Source organism: Neomonachus schauinslandi, chromosome 8 (genome assembly GCF_002201575.2).
Source record: "Neomonachus schauinslandi chromosome 8, ASM220157v2, whole genome shotgun sequence".
In the NCBI taxonomy this organism is placed as follows: domain Eukaryota; kingdom Metazoa; phylum Chordata; class Mammalia; order Carnivora; family Phocidae; genus Neomonachus; species Neomonachus schauinslandi.
The window spans coordinates 120,584,575-120,603,224 of NC_058410.1; the positions used below are offsets into that span (position 1 = coordinate 120,584,575).

Consider the following 18,650-nt stretch of genomic DNA (forward strand, 5'->3'; position numbering starts at 1 on the left):
AAATTGAGGAGACAGAGGAATATGTCCCAAATAAAAGAACAGGACAAAACCAAAGCAAGAGACCTAAGTGAAATGGAGATAAGTCATTTGCCTGATAGAGAATTTAAAGTAATAATCATAAAGATACTCATTGGACTTGAGAAAAGAGTGAAGAACATCAATGAAACACTTAACAAAGAGATAAAAAAGAACCAATCAGAGAGAAAGAACACAATAAGTGAAGTAAAAAATACACTACATGGAATAAATAGACTTGAGGAAGAAGAAGAACGAATCAGTGACCTGGAGGACAAAGTAATGGAAAGTAACCAAGTTGAGCAGGTGAGAGGAAAAAAAAAAAGCAAAATGAGAATCGATTTAGGGAACCCAGTGACATCATGAAGCATAATAACATTTGCATTATAAGAACCCCAGAAGGAGAAGAGAGAGTAAAGGTGGGGGGAATTTATTTGAAGAAATAATAGCTTAAAACTTCCCAAATCTGGGGAAGGAAACAGAAAACCAGATCCAGGAGGCACAGAGATCCCCCAACAAAATCAACCAAAGGAGGTCCACACCAAGACACAGAGTAATTAAAATGGCAAAAAGTAGTGATAAAAAGAGAATTTTAAAAGCAGCAAGAGAAAAGAAAACAGTCACACACAAGGAAAACCCCATAAGTCTATCAGGGGATTTTTCAGTAGAAACTTTGCAGGCCAGAAGGGAGAGGTAGGATATAATAAAAGTGCTGAAAGGGAAAAATCTGCAGCCAAGAATACTCCATCCAGCAAGGCTATCATTCAGAATAGAAAGAGAGATATAGTTAACCAGACAAAAAAAGAAAAAAGAAAAAGAAAAGTTAAGGGAATTCATGAAATTCATGACCACTAAATCAGCTTTACAAAGGACTTTTTGAGTAGAAATGAAAGACCGTAAGTAAGAGTGAGAAAAGTAGGAAGCACAAAAGCAGTAAAAATAAGCATATTTGTAAAAATCCATCAAGGTACTCACAAAATATAAGGATGTAAAGTATGATAACATATACCTGAAACATGGTGGGGAGAGGAATAAAGAATGGGTTCAGTGGCCCCTGGGTGGCTCAGTCATTAAGCGTCTGCCTTTGGCTCAGGTCCTGATCCCAGGGTCCTGGGATCGAGCCCCACATCGGGCTCCCTGCTCTGCAGGAAGCCTGCTTCTCCCTCTCCCACTCCCTCTGCTCGTGTTTTCTCTCTCACTGTGTCTCTCTCTGTCAAATAAATAAATAAAATCTTTAAAGAAAATGGGTTCAAACATAAGCAACTATCAACTTAATATATAGACTGCTACATGCAGAAGAAGTTAAGTACAAACCTAATTGTAACCACAAATCAAAAACCAGTAATAGATATGCAAAAAAGAAAGAGAAGGAATCCAAGTATATCACTACAGACAGCCAACTAATCATGACAAAAGAGAGCAAGGGAAGAAAGGAACAGAGAAGAAATACAAAAACAACCACAAAACAAGTAACAAAAAGGCAATAAATACATACCTATCAATAATTACTTTGAATGTAAATGGACTAAATGCTCTAATTAAAAGACATAAAATCACAGAGGTGATTAAAAAAAAAAGACCCATGTATATGCTGCCTACAAGAGACTTGTTTTAGACCTAAAGACACTTGTAGATTGAAAGTAGAGGATGGAGAAGCATTTGACATGCAAATGGACGTCAAAAGAAAGCCAGGGTAGCAACCAGACTTTAAAGATTGTAACAAGAGACAAAGAAGATCACTAAATAATAACAAAGGGAAAAATCCAACAAGAAGATATAACAATTGTAAATATTTATGCACACACCATGAGAGTACTCAAATACATAAAACCGTTAATCACAAACATAAAGGAACTGATCAATAGTAATACAATAACAGTAGGGGTCTTTAACACCTCACCTATATGATGGACAGATGATCCAAACAGAAAATCAACAAAGAAAGAGTGGCTTTGAATGACACATTGTACCAGATGGCTTTAACAAACATATTCAGAATATCCCATCCTAAAACAGTAGAACACATTCTTTTCAAGTACATAAGGAACATTATCCAGAATAGATCACATTTTAAGCCACAAAACAAATTTCAACAGATTCAAAAAGATCAAAGTCATACCATGCATCTTTTCTGACCACAACACCATGAAATGAGAAATCAACCACAAGAAAAAAATCTGGGAAGACTATAAATACATGGAGGTTCAATAATATGCTACTAAACAATGAATGGGTCAATCAAGAAACCAAAGAGGAAATGAAAAAATACATGGAGACTAGTGAAAATGAAAATACAATAGTCCAAAATCTTAGAGATGCAGCAAAAGCTGTTCTCAGAGGGAATTTCATATCAATACAGGCCTACCTCAAGAAGCAAGAAAAATCTCAAGTAAACAACCTAACCTTACACCTAAAGGAGCTAGAAAAAGAACAAAAAACAAAACCCAAAACCAGTAGAAGGAAGAAAATAATAAATATCAGAGCAAAAATAAACAAAAAAGAAACTAAAAAACAATAGAACAGATCAATGAAGCTAGGAACTGGTTCTTTGAAAAGATCAATAAAATTGATGAACCGTTAGCCAGATTTAAAAAGAAGGAGAGAGAGGGAATGAAAGAGAGAGAACCCAAATAAACAAAATCAGAAATGAAAGAGGAAAAATAACAACAAGCACCACAGAAATACAAAGGTTGTAAGAGAGTATTATGAAAAATATATGCCAACAAATTGGACAACCTAGAAAAATGGATAAATTCCTAGAAAGATATAACCTACCAAAACTGAATCAGGAAGAAATAGAAAATTTGAACAGATAGATTTCCAGCAATGAAATTGAATCAGTAATCAAAAAACTCTCAATAAGCAAAAGTCCAGGACCAAATGGCTTCACAGGTGAATTCTACCAAATATATAAAGAAGAGTTAATAGCTATTCTTCTCAAGCTATTCCAAAGAATAGAAGAGGAAAGTAAACTTCCTAATTCATTCTATGAGGACAGCATTACCCTGATACTCACACCAGTTAAGGACACCACTAAAAAAGAGAAATACAGACCAATATCTCTGATGAACATAGATGCAAAAATCCTCAACACAATACTAGCAAACAGAATTCAACAATACATTAAAAAAATTATTCACCGTGATCAAGTGGGATCTACTCTCAGGATACAAGGGTGATTTATATTCACAAATCAGTCACTGTGATAGATCACATCAATAAAACAAAGGATAAAAACCATATGATAATTTCAATAGATGCAAAAAAACATTTGACAAAGCATCATGATAAAAATCCTCAATGAAGTAGGTTTAGAGGGACCATACCACAACATAATAAAGGCCATATGTAAAAAACCCACAGCAAATATCATACTCAATGGGGAAAAGCTTGGAGATTTTCCCCTAAGGTAGGAAGAAGACAAGGATGTCCACTCTCACGGCTTTTATTCAACATAGTACTGAAAGTTCTACCCACAGCAATCAGATAACAAAAAGAAATAAAAGGCATCCAAATTGGTAAGGGAAGAAGTAAAACTTTCACTATTTACAGATGACATGATACTATATATAGACCACCCAAAAGACTTCACCAAAAAGCTACTAGAACTGATAAATGAATTCAGTAAGGTCACAGATACAAAATCAATATATGGAAATCTGTTGCATTTATGTTCACTAAAAATTAAGGAGCAGAAAGAGAAAATAGGAAAACAATCCCATTTACAATTGCACCAAAAACAATAAAATACCTAGGAATAAACTTAATTTAAAAAAGTGAAAGCCCTGTACTCTGAAAACAATAAAACACTGATGAAAGAAATTGAAGACGACACAAAGAAATGGAAAGACATTCTATGCTCATGGATTGGAAGAACAAATGTTGTTAAAATGTCCATACTACTCAAAATGATTTTTTTTTTCTTTTCACTGCAAAGACATTTTTTTTTTATTCTTATGTTAATCCCCATACATTACATCATTAGTTTTAGATGAAGTGTTCCATGATTCATTGTTTGTGCATAACACCCAGTGCTCCATGCAGAACGTGCCCTCCTCAATACCCACCACCAGGCTAACCCATCCTCCCACCCCCCTCCCCTCTAGAACCCTGTTTGTTTTTCAGAGTCCATCGTCTCTCATGGTTCGTCTACCCCTCCGATTTCTCCCGCTTCATTCTTCCCCTCCCGCTACCTTCTTCTTCTTTTTTTTTTTTCTTAACATATATTGCATTATTTGTTTCAGAGGTACAGATCTGAGATTCAACAGTCTTGCACAATTCACAGCGCTTACCAGAGCACATACCCTCCCCAGTGTCTATCACCCAGTCACCCCATCCTTCCCACCCCACCCCCCACTCCAGCAACCCTCAGTTTGTTTCCTGAGATTAAGAATTCCTCATATCAGTGAGATCATATGATACATGTCTTTCTCTGTTTGACTTATTTCACTCAACGTAATACCCTCCACTTCCATCCACGTCGTTGCAAATGGCAAGATCTCATTCCTTTTGATGGCTGCATAATATTCCATTGTATATATATACCACATCTTCTTTATCCATTCATCTGTCGATGGACATCTTGGCTCTTTCCACAGTTTGGCTATTGTGGACATTGCTGCTATAAACATCGGGGTGCACGTACCCCTTCGATCCCTACTTTTGTATCTTTGGGGTAAATACCCAGTAGTGCAATTGCTGGATCATAGGGTAGCTCTATTTTCAACTTTTTGAGGAACCTCCATACAGTTTTCCAGAGTGGCTGCACCAGCTTGCATTCCCACCAACAGTGTAGGAGGGTTCCCCTTTCTCTGCATCCCCGCCAACATCTGTCCTTTCCTGACTTGTTAATTTTAGCCATTCTGACTGGTGTGAGGTGGTATCTCATTGAGGTTTTGATTTGGATTTCCCTGATGCTGAGCGATATTGAGCACTTTTTCATGTGTCTGTTGGCCATTTGGATGTCTTCTTTGGAAAAATGTCTGTTCATGTCTTCTGCCCATTTCTTGATTGGATGCTTTGTTCTTTGGGTGTTGAGTTTGATGAGTTCTTTATAGATTTTGGATACTAGCCCTTTATCTGATATGTCATTTGCAAATATCTTCTCCCATTCTGTCGGTTGTCTTTTGGTTTTGTTGACTGTTTCCTTTGCTTTGCAAAAGCTTTTTATCTTGATGAAGTCCCAATAGTTCATTTTTGCCCTTGCTTCCCTTGCCTTTGGCGATGTTTCTAGGAAGAAGTGGCTGCGGCTGAGGTCGAAGAGGTTGTGGCCTGTGTTCTCCTTTAGGATTTTGATGGACTCCTGTCTCACATTGAGGTCTTTCAACCATTTGGAGTCTATTTTTGTGTGTGGTGTAAGGAAATGGTTGAGTTTCATTCTCCTATATGTGGCTGTCCAATTTTCCCAGCACAATTTGTTGAAGACACTTTGTCCATTGGACATTCTTTCCTGCTTTGTCGAAGGTGAGTTGACCATAGAGTTGAGGGTCTATTTCTGGGCTCTCTATTCTCTTCCACTGATCTATGTGTCTGTTTTTGTGCCAGCACCATACTGTCTTGATGATGACAGCTTTGTCATAGAGCTGGAAGTCCGGAATTGAGATGCCGCCAGCTTTGCTTTTCTTTTTCAACATTCCTCTGGCTATTCGGGGTCTTTTCTGGTTCCATACAAATTTTAGGATTATTTGTTCCATTTCCTTGAAAAAAGTGGATGGTCTTTTGATAGGGATTGCATTGAATGTGTAGATTGCTCTAGGTAGCATTGACATCTTCACAATATTTGTTCTTACAATCCATGAGCATGGACATTTTTCCATTTCTTTGTGTCTTCCATAATTTCTGTCATGAGTATTTTATAATTTTCTGAGTACAGATTCTTTGCCTCTTTGGTTAGATTTATTCCTAGGTATCTTATGGGTTTGGGTGCAATTGTAAATGGGATCGACTCCTTAATTTCTCTTTCTTCTGTCTTGTTGTTGGTGTATAGGAATGCCACTGACTTCTGTGCATTGATTTTATATCCTGCCACTTTACTGAATTCCTGGTGGGTTCTAGCAGTTTTGGGGTGGAGTCTTTGGGGTTTTCCACATAAAGTATCATATCATCTGCAAACAGTGAGAGTTTTACTTCTTCTTTGCCGATTTGAATGCCTTTTATTTCTTTTTGCTGTCTGATTGCTGTGGCTAGGACTTCTACTGCTATGTTGAATAGCAGTGGTGATAGTGGACATCCCTGCCATGTTCCTAACCTTAGTGGGAAAGCTCTAAGTTTTTCCCATTGAGGATGATATTCGCTGTAGGTTTTTCATAGATGGCTTTTATGATATTGAGGTATGTACCCTCTATGCCTATGCTCTGAAGAGTTTTGATCAAGAAAGGATGCTGTACTTTGTCAAATGCTTTTTCTGCATCTATTGACAGGATCATATGGTTCTTGTTCTTTCTTTCATTAATGTATTGTATCACATTGATTGATTTGCGGATGTTGAACCAACCTTGCAGCCCAGGGATAAATCCCACTTGATCATGGTGAATAATCCTTTTAATGTACTGTTGGATCCTATTGGCTAGTATTTTGGTGAGAATTTTTGTATCCTTGTTCAACAAGGATATTGGTCTGTAATTCTCCTTTTTGATGGGGTCTTTGTCTGGTTTGGGGATTAAAGTAATGGTGGCCTCATAAAGCGAGTTTGGAAGTTTTCCTTCCATTTCTATTTTTTGGAACAGTTTCAGAAGAATAGGTATTAATTCTTCTGGAAATGTTTGGTAGAATTCCCCCGGGAAGCCATCTGGCCCTGGGCTTTTGTTTGTTGGGAGATTTTTGATGACTGCTTCAATTTCCTTAGTGGCTATAGGTCTGTTCAGGTTTTCTATTTCTTCCTGGTTCAGTTCTGGTAGTTGATACATCTCTAGGAATGCCTCCATTTCTTCCAGGTTATCTAATTTGCTGGCATAGAGTTGCTCATAATATGTTCTTAGAAATGTTTGTATTTCTTTGGTGTTGGTTGTGATCTCTCCTCTTTCATTCATGATTTTGTTGATTTGGGTCATTTCTCTTTTCTTTTTGATAAGTCTGGCCAGGGGTTTATCAGTCTTGTTAATTCTTTCAAAGAATCAGCTCCTAGTTTCGTTGATCTGTTCTACTGTTCTTTTGGTTTCTATTTCCTTGATTTCTGCTCTGATCTTTATTATTTCTCTTCTCCTGCTGGGTTTAGGCTTCATTTGCTGTTCTTTCTCCAGCTCCTTTAGGTGTAGGGTTAGGTTGTGTATTTGAGACCTTTCTTGTTTCTTGAGAAAAGCTTGTATTGCTATATACTTTCCTCTTAGGACTGCCTTTGCTGCATCCCAAAGATTTTGAATAGTTGTGTTTTCATTTTCATTTGTTTCCGTGAATTTTTTAAATTCTTCTTTAATTTCCTGGTTGACCCATCCATTCTTTAGTAGGATGCTCTTTAGCCTCCATGTATTTGAGTTCTTTCCAACTTTCCTCTTGTGATTGAGTTCTAGTTTCAAAGCATTGTGGTCTGAAAATAGGCAGGGAATGATCCCAATCTTTTGGTACCAGTTGAGACCTGATTTGTGACCTAGGATGTGATCGATTCTGGAGAATGTTCCAAGGGCACTAGAGAAGAATGTGTATTCTGTTGCTTTGGGATGGAATGTTCAGAATATGTCTGTGAAGTCCATTTGTTCCAGTGTGTCATTTAAAGTCTTTATTTCCTTGTTGATCTTTTGCTTAGACGATCTGTCCATTTCAGTGAGGGGGGTGTTAAAGCCCCCCACTATTATTGTATTGTTGTTGATGTGTTTCTTTGCTTTTGTTATTAACTGCCTTATATAACTGGCTGCTCCCATATTAGGGGCATAGATATTTACAATTGTTGGATCTTCCTGTTGGATAGACCCTTTAAGTAGGATATAGTGTCCTTCCTCCTCTCTTATTACAGTCTTTGGTTTAAAATCTAATTTGTCTGATATAAGGATTGCCACCCCAGCTTTCTTTTGGTGTCCATTAGCATGGTAAATGGTTTTCCACCCCCTCACTTTCAATCTGGGGCTGTCTTTGGTTCTAAAATGAGTCTCTTGCAGACAGCATATCGATGGGTCTTGTTTTTTAATCCAGTCTGATAGCCTATGTCTTTTGATTGGGGCATTGAGCCCATTTACATTCAGGGTAACTATTGAAAGATAGGAATTTAGTGCCATTGTATTGCCTGTAAGGTGACTGTTACTCTATATTGTCTGTGTTCCTTTCTGGTCTATGTTGCTTTTAGGCTCTCTCTTTGCTTAGAGGACCCCTTTCAATATTTCCTGTAGGGCTGGTTTTGTGTTTGCAAATTCCTTTAGTTTTTGTTTGTCCTGGAAGCTTTTTATCTCTCCTTCAATTTTCAATGACAGCCTAGCTGGATATAGTATTCTTGGCTGCCTATTTTTCTCATTTAGTGCTCGGAATATATCCTGCCAGTCCTTTCTGGCCTGCCAGGTCTCTGTGGATAGGTCTGTTGCCAATCTAATGTTTCTACCCTTGTAGGTTACATATCTCTTCTCCCGAGCTGCTTTCAGGATTTTCTCTTTGTCTAGGAGACTCGTAACTTTTACTATTAGATGTCGGGGTGTTGACCTATTTTTATTGATTTTGAGAGGGGTTCTCTGTGCTTCCTGGATTTTGATGCCTGTTTCCTTCCCCAAATTAGGGAAGTTCTCTGCTATAATTTGCTCCATTATACCTTCGGCCCCTCTCTCTCTTTCTTCTTCTTCTGGGATCCCAATTATTCTAATGTTGTTTCGTCTTATGGTATCGCTTATCTCTCGAATTCTGCCCTCGTGATCCAGTAGTTGTTTATCTCTCTTTTTCTCAGCTTCTTTATTTTCCATCATTTCATCTTCTATATTACTGATTCTCTCTTCTGCCTCATTTATTCTAGCAGTTAGCGCCCCCATTTTTGATTGCACCTCATTAATAGCCTTTTTGATTTCTACTTGGTTGGATTTTAGTTCTTTTACTTCTCCAGAAAGTGTTTCTCTAATAACTTCCATATTTTTTTCAAGCCCAGCTAGTATCTTTAAGGTGATGATTCTGAACTCTAGATCTGACATCGTACTAATGTCCGTATTGAGTAGGTCCCTGGCAGTCGGTACTACCTCTTGTTCTTTTTGTTGAGGTGATTTTTTCCGTCTTGTCATTTTGTGCAGAGGAGAATAGATTAATGAGAGAACAAAATGCTAGCAGAGTAACAACGTCCCCAGAAAATATACTCTGAACAAATCGGAAAAAACCTGAAGCAGTGGGAAAAGAAAGGGAAAGAGAGAAAAAAGAAAAAGAAAAAAAAGAAAAAGATAAAGATAAAAACAAAAACAAACAAAACAAAACAACAACAACAAAGAAACCAGAATGTGATCAAATATGATCAGGCTGGTATATAGATCAGTGCCACACACTAGATTTGGGGTGTATTTTGGTCTTTTAGAAGAAAGTGTCTCCCAAAATTTTAAAGAAAGAAAAACTTATATATGTACAAAAATAAGGGTTGATATGATGAAGGGATGGAATATGACTGTAAAGATGGAAATTATAAAAAATTTTATAAAAGGAATTGATAAGAAATTGTTTGAAAAAAGAAAGAAGAGGATTTAAAAACAGAAAAAAAATGGGAGAGGATGTGATCAGGCAGGGGAATAGAAAACACCATATACTAGAGATTTAGGGTATATTTTGATCTGTTAGAAGAAACTATCTCAAAATTTTAAAGAGAGAAGAACTTATATATATAAGCCAAAAATACGGGTAACTACTATGAAGGGATAGAATATGACTCTAAAAATGAAAAATAAAAAAAATTTTTTTTTAAAAAAGGGATTGATAAGATGTTGGTTGAAAAAGGGAAAAAGAAAAATTCAAAAAGAAAAAAAAAGAAAAAAAGACAGTTAAAAAAAAATTAACTTTGAAAGACTACAGAATCATGGTAAAAAAGCCATGAATTCTATGTGCAGTAGCCCCCTAGCGCTGGAGTTCTGCCGTTCTCATTGATGGGTAAACTTGGTCTTGGCTGGCTGTTCTCGCTGATCTTCTGGGGAGGGGCCTGTTGCCGTGGTTTTCAAATGTCTTTGCCGGAGGCAGAATTGCCCTGCCCTTGCCCCCTCCCAGCTAAGTAATCTGCTCAGGTTTGCTCTCCGGGGCTTTTGTTCCCTGCGAGCTTTCCGTACAGCTTTGGAGGCGGAGAGTGAAAATGGCGGCCTCCCAATCTCTGCCACGGAGGAGCCGAGAACTCGGGGCCCCGCTTCTCAGTGAGCCCCCAGAGAAAAGCCGTCAGTCACTCCCATCTCCCCGGTCTCCAGCCGCACTCCGTGCTCACCCGGCCTGTGACCGCGCGTTTCTATCTCTGGCACCCGACCCCGGGTGGAGTCTCCAAACCCAGCAGATCCCTGTGGCGCACTCCCGCGCGGCTCCTCCCGGGGGAGGAAGGTGAGTCTCCCCGGATCTGCCGCTTGTTGGGTCCCTGCTGGAGGAGCAGTGGCCCGACTGTGTCGCGGATCACGGTTTATGGCAACCCCGAGCTGAGAGCCCGCGCCTGGGCTCCGCCTCTGCAGCCGGCTTCCCTGCTCCGATACCTGGGAGCTCTGCCGCACTCAGGCACCCCCGGTCTTTCTGTGACCCTGAGGGTCCTGGGACCATACTGTCCCGGAGGGTTCCACCCCCCACTTAGCCACCAGAGTGACGTCCCTCAGTGGAGCAGACTTTTAAAAGTTCCAATTTTGTGCTCCGTGGCTCTATCCCTTGCCAGAAGCGGCCGCCGGAGGCCCCTCCCCCGCCGTCTATCCTCCCGAATATCGCCTCGGATTCACTTCTCCGCACGTCCTACCTTCCAGAAAGTGGTCGCTTTTCTGATGAGAGAGTTGTTGCTCTTCTTTTCTTCAATCTCCTGTTGGGTTTGTAGGTGTTCAGAATGGTTTGATCCCTATCCATCTGAATTCCTGAGACCAGACGAAATCCAGGTCTCCTACTCCTCCGCCATCTTGCTCCGCCCCCTTTTGCACTTTATTTTTAAATAACTGAGAAAACTTATTTTGAACGTGTGTGATATCCTGGTTGTATTTGTCCAAATCAAAGCTTAAATGGAGAAGGTATTTTTGTAATAAAAATTATATATATTTAAGGTGTACAACATAATGATTTGACATACATAACATTGTAAAATGATTACTACAGTCAAGCTAATTAACATATCCTTTTCCTCACATAGCTATCCTTTTTGTGTGTGGTGAGAGTCCCTGAAATCAACCCTCTTAGCAGATTTCCAAAATTCAATACAGTATTATTAACTGTAGTCATGATGCTGTACAGTAGATCTCTACACATATTTATCCTACAAAACTGCAACTTTGTAGTTTTTAAAAATTTATTTATTTATTTTTAAAAATTTTATTATGTTATGTTTGTCACCATACAATACATCATTAGGTGTTTTTTTTTGCAGATATCTTTTTTAAAAAAATTTTTTATTGTTATGTTAATCACCATACATCATTAGTTTTTGATGTGGTGATCCACGATCCATTGTTTTTGTATAACACCCAGTGCTCCATGCAGTACGTGCCCTCCTTAATACCCATCACTGGGCTAACCAATCCCCCCTCCCCCTCCCCTCTAAAACCCTGTTTGTTTCTCAGAGTCCATAGTCTCTCATGGTTCATCTCTCCCTCCAATTTCCCTCCCTTCATTTTTCCCTTCCTTCTCCTAATGTCCTCCATGCTATTCCTTATGTTCCACAAATAAGTGAAACCATATGATAATTGGCTTTCTCTGCTTGACTTATTTCACTTAGCATAATCTCCTCCAGTCCCATCCATGTTGATGTAAAAGTTAGGTATTCATCCTTTCTGATGGCTGAATAATATTCCATTGCATATATGGACCACATCTTCTTTATCCATTCACCTGTTGAAGGACATCTCGGCTCTTTCCACAGTTTGGCTACTGCAGACATTGCTGCTATGAACATTGGGGTGCATATGGCCCTTCTTTTCACTACATCTGTGTCTTTGGGGTAAATACCCAGTAGTGCAATTGCTGGGTCATAGGGTAGCTGTATTTTTAAATTTTTGAGGAACTTCCACAGTTTTCCAAAGTGGCTGTACCAACTTGCATTCCCACCAACAGTGTAAGAGGGTTCCCCTTTCTCCACAACCTCTCCAACTTTGTACTTTTTGACCAACATCTTCTCATTTCCCCCACCTCCCCATCCCTTGTAACGACTGTTCTACTCTCTGCTCATGGAGTAGTTGTCTTTCTGTGTCTGGCTTATTTCATTTACCATAATGTCCTCCAGATTCATCCATGTTGTCACATATGGTAGGATTTCCTTTTATTTTAAGCTAGGTAATCTTCTGTTACATGTATATTTGCATATATATAATGGAGTATTAATATATATAAGGAAATATATATAATGGAATATTATGTAATTTATTATATAAATTTATTTTTATTAAAATAAACATTTTAATTAAATATTTATTAAATATTCATTTATTATATAAATATAGTTATATATATGTATATCTCACATCACTTTTTTTATCTTTTGTGGACACTTAGGTTGTTTCCATGTCTTGGCTATTGTGAATAATGCTGCCAATAAACATGGAGCCACAAGTCTCTTTTCAAGGTACTGATTTCATTTCCTTTGGATATATATCCAGAAGTGGGATTGCTGGATCATAAGGTAGTTATATTATAAAATTTTTGAGGAACTTCTACACTCTTTTCCAGAATGATTGCACCAATTCAGTCTTGGCATTCATTCAGCAAAGACTGTTGAATTCCTATCACAGACAGTACACTGTAAGCTACTAGAGATACAAATGTGAGCAATAAACACAGACCTCACTCTTGGCATTAGGAACAAGAATGTGGAAGATTTGCTCTATAAACTAAATCCACCCCATAATAATTTTCTTCTTAAATTAAAAGACATGTCCAAGCTGGAAATGTAGTGTCCTGTAAAGATCTGGTCTTACAGAACCTCAGATATGCCAGGTCCAGGTGGACAGGGCAAAATTATCTGAGCTACTGGGGGATAACTTGATGTCTTTGAATTACTTCAGTGTTTCTCATATTCTAACTGGGTTTGTATCCAGTCTCTCACTCCATGACTTCTTGGACCTAGAGAAGTGAGTACAGGTTGGAAAGAACCTTATCATTTCTGCCACTCCGGTGGCTGAAATAGTGAAATAGTGAAATAGTGAAGCATCAGGGCTCCCTTCAGGCTCATCAATCCCTCCTCTTTTTGGGGATCATTCCCATCAACATACAAACATGCTGTAATTTCTCTCATTAAAAAAAAAAGTCGGCTCTCTCTTGACCCCATTTTCCTCATCACCTGTCACAATGATCTGCTCATTTCTGCAGAATTCTCGGCCCAGCTGTTTATAATCTTTGTCCCTACTTCCTCCTTTGCAGTTCTTCACCACCCCCTGGGACAGCTCCTGTGAAGTCCCCCTGTCTTCCCAGTTCTCAGCAACTTCCCCTTCTCAGCAGCACCTGACACAACCATCAGTCACTCCCTTCCTAAAACCCTTTCCTCACTGGCCTCCAGGATTCAGCCTTCTTGCTTGGTTTCCTTCCCACCTCACCGGCTCCTTCTTCAGTACCTTCTTTGCTTTTCATCCTCCTAACTGAAGTGTTGGAGTGGAGAACACCAGGGAGCAGGCTTCTCCCCTATCTCACTCAGACCTAGGTCTTTAAATACAAGCTACATGCTAATGACACCCAAACTTGTACCTCTTGGCCAGACAATCCCTCCTAAACACCAGCTGCCTCCATGTACCTCTATTCATCTGCCTAATAGACAACCCATAGTGTAGCTTGCCCAAAACTAAACTTCTGGTCTCCCCCACAACCCCTACTCAGAGTACAGCAACTCCACACCCCCACTTGCCCAGGCCAAATGCCTTGGAGTTGACTTCAACCGTTCTTTCTTTCACATGCCACATCTAATCCAGCAGAAAATTCTTTTGATTTTACCTTCAAAATAGATCTAAATCCAACCACTTTTCACCGCCACCACCCTGGCCCAAACACCGTGATCTCTCACCTGGATTACCACCAAGACCTTCCTCCTGGTCGCCCAATTTTTTACCATTCTATTCTCCATATGGCAGCCAGAGCCTATCTTCTCCCTGCTCCTCCCTCAAATGGTTCCCCCTTTCACCCAGGAAAATCCAGAGTCCTTGCATTACCTACGAGGTCTGACATGAGATGCCTTCAAACAGCCCCATTTTGTTATCCCCACATCACCTCTCTGACCTTATTCCCCTCTGTTCTCCCTCCATCTGCTCCCCCAGCTACACTTGCTGCCCTGCTACTCCTTAGGCACACCCTACCCCAGTGAGTGGCTGGCTCACTCCCTGACTGCCTTGAGGCCCTTCCCTGACTATGTTCTTCCTACCTTCCTCTGCTTGACCCTCTCCCCAGCAGGTATTCTGTGCCAAGTTTTGACTTCAGTGGCCTTCTCGCCACTAAATGCATTATGCTCGCTCAAGGCAGAGACTTTGGTTTGTCTTATTCAGTGTTGTGTCCCCAGTACCTAAAATGGAGCCTGGCTTGTGGTGGAGAATCAATCATATCTGCCAATAAAATAATGGGCACACTGTGGCTTTTAGGGCTAAGTTATGGGTTTGAGCCTCGAGTTTGACTTTTATGTCAAAAATTTCTAAGATACAACACAAAAGCGTGGTCCATGAAAGAGCAAATTAATAAATTGGATTTCATCAAAATTAAAAACTTCCCTTCTCTACACTTGATCTTAGCCAAAAGGCCGAGAAGCAATTAAAAAACTTCCCTTCTCTAAAAAAACAGATTGCTATGAGAATGAAAAGGCAAGCTGCACACGGGGAGAAAATACTTGCGAATTATCTATCTGATAAAGGACTTGTATCTAGCATATATAAACAATTCTCAAACTCAATAAACAGCCCATTTTTTTTTAAATGGGCAAAATATTTAAGCAGACATTTCACCAAAGAAGATATAAGAATGGCAAATATGCAATGAAAAGATGTTCAACAGCATTTTTCATTAGAGAAATGTAAATTTAAACCCACAATACCGTAGCAGCACAACCTATTTGCTAAATAGACTGGTCACATACAAAATGGGGATGTGGAGACACTAGAACACTCATGCACTGCCAAAACGGATGAAAAATAGTGCAGTCACTTTGGAAAAGAGGTCTTAAATATGCAAACAGAACCCTATCATATGACCCAGATGTTCCGCTCCTAGCTTTTTATCCAAAAGAAATGAAAGCCTATATCCACACAAAGACTTATATGTGAATGTTCCTAACAGCTTTCTTTGGAAGAGCCCCAAACTGCAAAAGCAATGTAAATGTCCGTCAGTGGGTAGATGGATAAACAAACCATCACTTATTCATCCAGTAGGATACTACTTGGCAATAAAAAGGAATGAACTATCGATACTTGCTATAACATAGGTAAATCTCCAAATAATTACAATAAGTGAAAAAACCCAGACAAAAATAAAAAGAGTACATACTATTTGTTTCCATTAACACAAAATTTTAGAAAATGCAAACTAATCCACAGTGAAAGAAAGCAGATCAGTGGTTCCCTGGTATTGGGAGGAGAGTGAGGGGCTGGAAAGGAAGGATTAGAGATCACAAGGGAGCCCTGGCAGATGCTCGTTTGTCACCTAGATTGTGGTGATGGTTTCACTGGTATATGCATGGGTCAGAAATGCTCAATTTTACACTTTAAACATATGCAGTTTATTGTACGTTGACTATACCTCAATAAAGCTGTTAAAAATAAAATAGTAATAGTAAATTAATAAAATGTAGGTGAAAAAATAAGTAAGATAATTTTAAAATGTGTATCATATTGTCCTGTACACTAGGAACTATAGCTCAAGAATTTAACTCTGAGGTTTCTAGCAGCAAAAGCAAAGAAGAAAACATGATGTTCTAGGCTTAGAAAATAAAATCATGCTAATTGCTTTAAAATACCACTTTTCTGAGGTTCTAAGAAAGCTTTCAGAGAATTGCCCTACAGGTCCTCGGGGAGAATTCTATCATATTATGAGCAACAGCCTTGGTAACACTAACATTCACCTCCCAAACTCCTCTTTCTTACATCATTGCTCAGAGACATCAGAAGGTGGGAACACAGTGCAGTCCAGCATCCACACATCTTTGAGAGGTCTAATAGATGTAGCACAGAGGTGCCCCTTCAGACTGCCAAGCTCCTTCAAGGGTGACCAGTTAGTGGAAGAAGGGATGTGCAATGGTGGCATGGTGGTGGATGACTGGAACCCTCATCCCATAAATGGCAGTGCTTCAACAAATTTAAGGTAAAATGTGTCAGGACGGTTATTTAAACCAGCATTTGAAGATCTCTGAGGAAGCCTCATGAAGGCTAGACTGGGAGATTCATGCAGAAGGAGTCCAAGCATGCTGTTCTTCCAAGAGCCAGCCCTAACTCACCAATGAAGTAAGCCTTGCCCACTTGGACCTGCCCCAGGCTACAGTCACCTCCCCTCCCCACTGAGAGCCCGGCTGCATCTCTGTTCACTGAGGCAATCCTTAACCAGTGGTAACTTCAGCAACCAAGCTTTTGGGAAGTGAGCAGCAGAGTTCAAGTTTCTAACTACTGGTGAGAATCTGAAGTTATCAAAATTTTATTAAGGTTTTGAGGATGAAAATCCCTGCTCTACAGTCCTTCAGGGGTGGATTTACTCTGTGCACAGCTCTCTGTAATCTTAAACATTCCCCAAAGCAGGACCAGCAGTTTCATGGGCAGGTCCCCCAGGGAACTCCACAGTGCCCAGCACCTCCACCTCATGCTCCATTCAAAGCTCTACTGTCATGTCTCCAAATTCTTAATATATTTTGAACATGCAAATTTTTATTTTGTGCTCCACACCACAAATTACATAGCTGGGGGCCTACCTCTAAGTATGCACCACAGACCATCAGTTAATTTGTGTTAATTCGTGTTGTGAAAAAGGAATGATTTAGGAAATTGAATTAAAGTAATAACTTTCTGCTCTGCAGGACAACTTGTAGCAACCGTTTAGATCAGAAACTCATATTTAGTCTTCTTACGGCCAATCGCAAAGTTCTATTCATTATTACACAGATTTGTACACACTGTAGATTAGACTCTGTCCCATAAAATAATGCTTCTCAAACATTGATATGCAGTGATTCACTTGGGGTATCTTGTTTAAGTACAAGTCCCATTTCAGTAGGTCAGACCCAGACTCAGCATCTCTCAGGTGGTTGTGATGCTGCTGGTCAGCAGACCACACTTTGAGTAGCAAAGCTCAAAAATAGACCTATGTACAGAGGAGGGTTAGTTCGTCCAGTTTATATGTTGCTCCATCATTTAGTGACTGAGTGATCCAGGAGAAAGTTACTTCATCTCTCCGAGCCTCAAATTCTTCAAGGTACCCAAGGTAACTTTTCCTAAAATTCTTTTTTTTTTTTTTTAAGATTTATTTATTTGAGAGAGAGAGTGTGGGGGAGAGAGAGAGTGAGTGAGAGAGAGAGAATCTCAAGCAGACTCCCCACTGAGCACAGAGCGTGACTGGGGCTTGATCTCATCACCCCGAGATCACAACCTGAGCCAAAATCAAAAGTGGGATGCTTAACAGACTGAGCCACTCAGGCACCCCAACTTTTCCTCAAGGATGAACCATTTGAGCTAAAAGCAAAAGGGGGGAGGTTTCCTTTGGTCAAATAATTTTGAGAACTGTCTGTATATTATAATCTCCACCTGAAGGTCACAGAGAACATTAGCATTTTAAAAGCTCATAAAACTGGCAGTGAAAAAAATTGACATTATAAACAATGCTGCAACAAGTATTTTGAAATTATATGTTTGGGTTTTTTTTTTTAATAGTGTTAGTGTTTTCTTAGGGAAACAAGGTATTCATATTGCCCTACCCAAAGGCTACAGGAATTTACACTCCCACAAATTGTTCATGAGAGCCCCATTTTCTAAACGCTACTGCTGATAGATTTTTTCAACCCCTTTGGCCTTCATTAATCTGATACACAGACAAAATTAATTGTTTTTGTTTCTTTCTTTGATCATTAAGGAGGTTGAACACCTTTTCTTATGTTCATTAGTTACTTCGTAAATTGCTTGTTCCTGTTCTTTCAAATTTTTATTTGGGTTTCTTTTATTTTTCCTTTTTTGAGTTCTTTAATAAAAAAATAATCTGTTAATATGTGAGTTGCAAGTATTTTCACCAGTTTAGTTTTAAACATGCTTATTTTATTTCATTTTTTAAAAATTTATGTAGTTTTAAATTTGTATACCATCACATACATAGGTTTGGGGAATTTCTGACATGATTATTTAAAAGACCTCCACCAATCAAGATTGTAAAAATATTCACCATGTTTTCTTGTAACATTTTATAATTTCTATATTCACAATGAAACTCTCAATCCACCTGGACTTTATTCTTATGTGAGCACTAAGGAAAGGATCTACCCCAATTTTAAATCACTAGCCTATTACCACTTCCCAAATAGTAGATATTTACTCATAGATGATTTTTTTATTTAATTGTATTTGACATATAATACTGTATAAATTTAAGGTGTA

The 18,650-nt window shown here is 39.0% G+C and overlaps 1 pseudogene; it reads right to left on the bottom strand.

The window, feature by feature from the left end:
• Window positions 1–14,698: 14,698 nt before the first annotated feature.
• Window positions 14,699–14,842, bottom strand: LOC123325667 (annotated as a pseudogene).
• Between the last annotated feature and the right edge of the window lie 3,808 nt (window positions 14,843–18,650).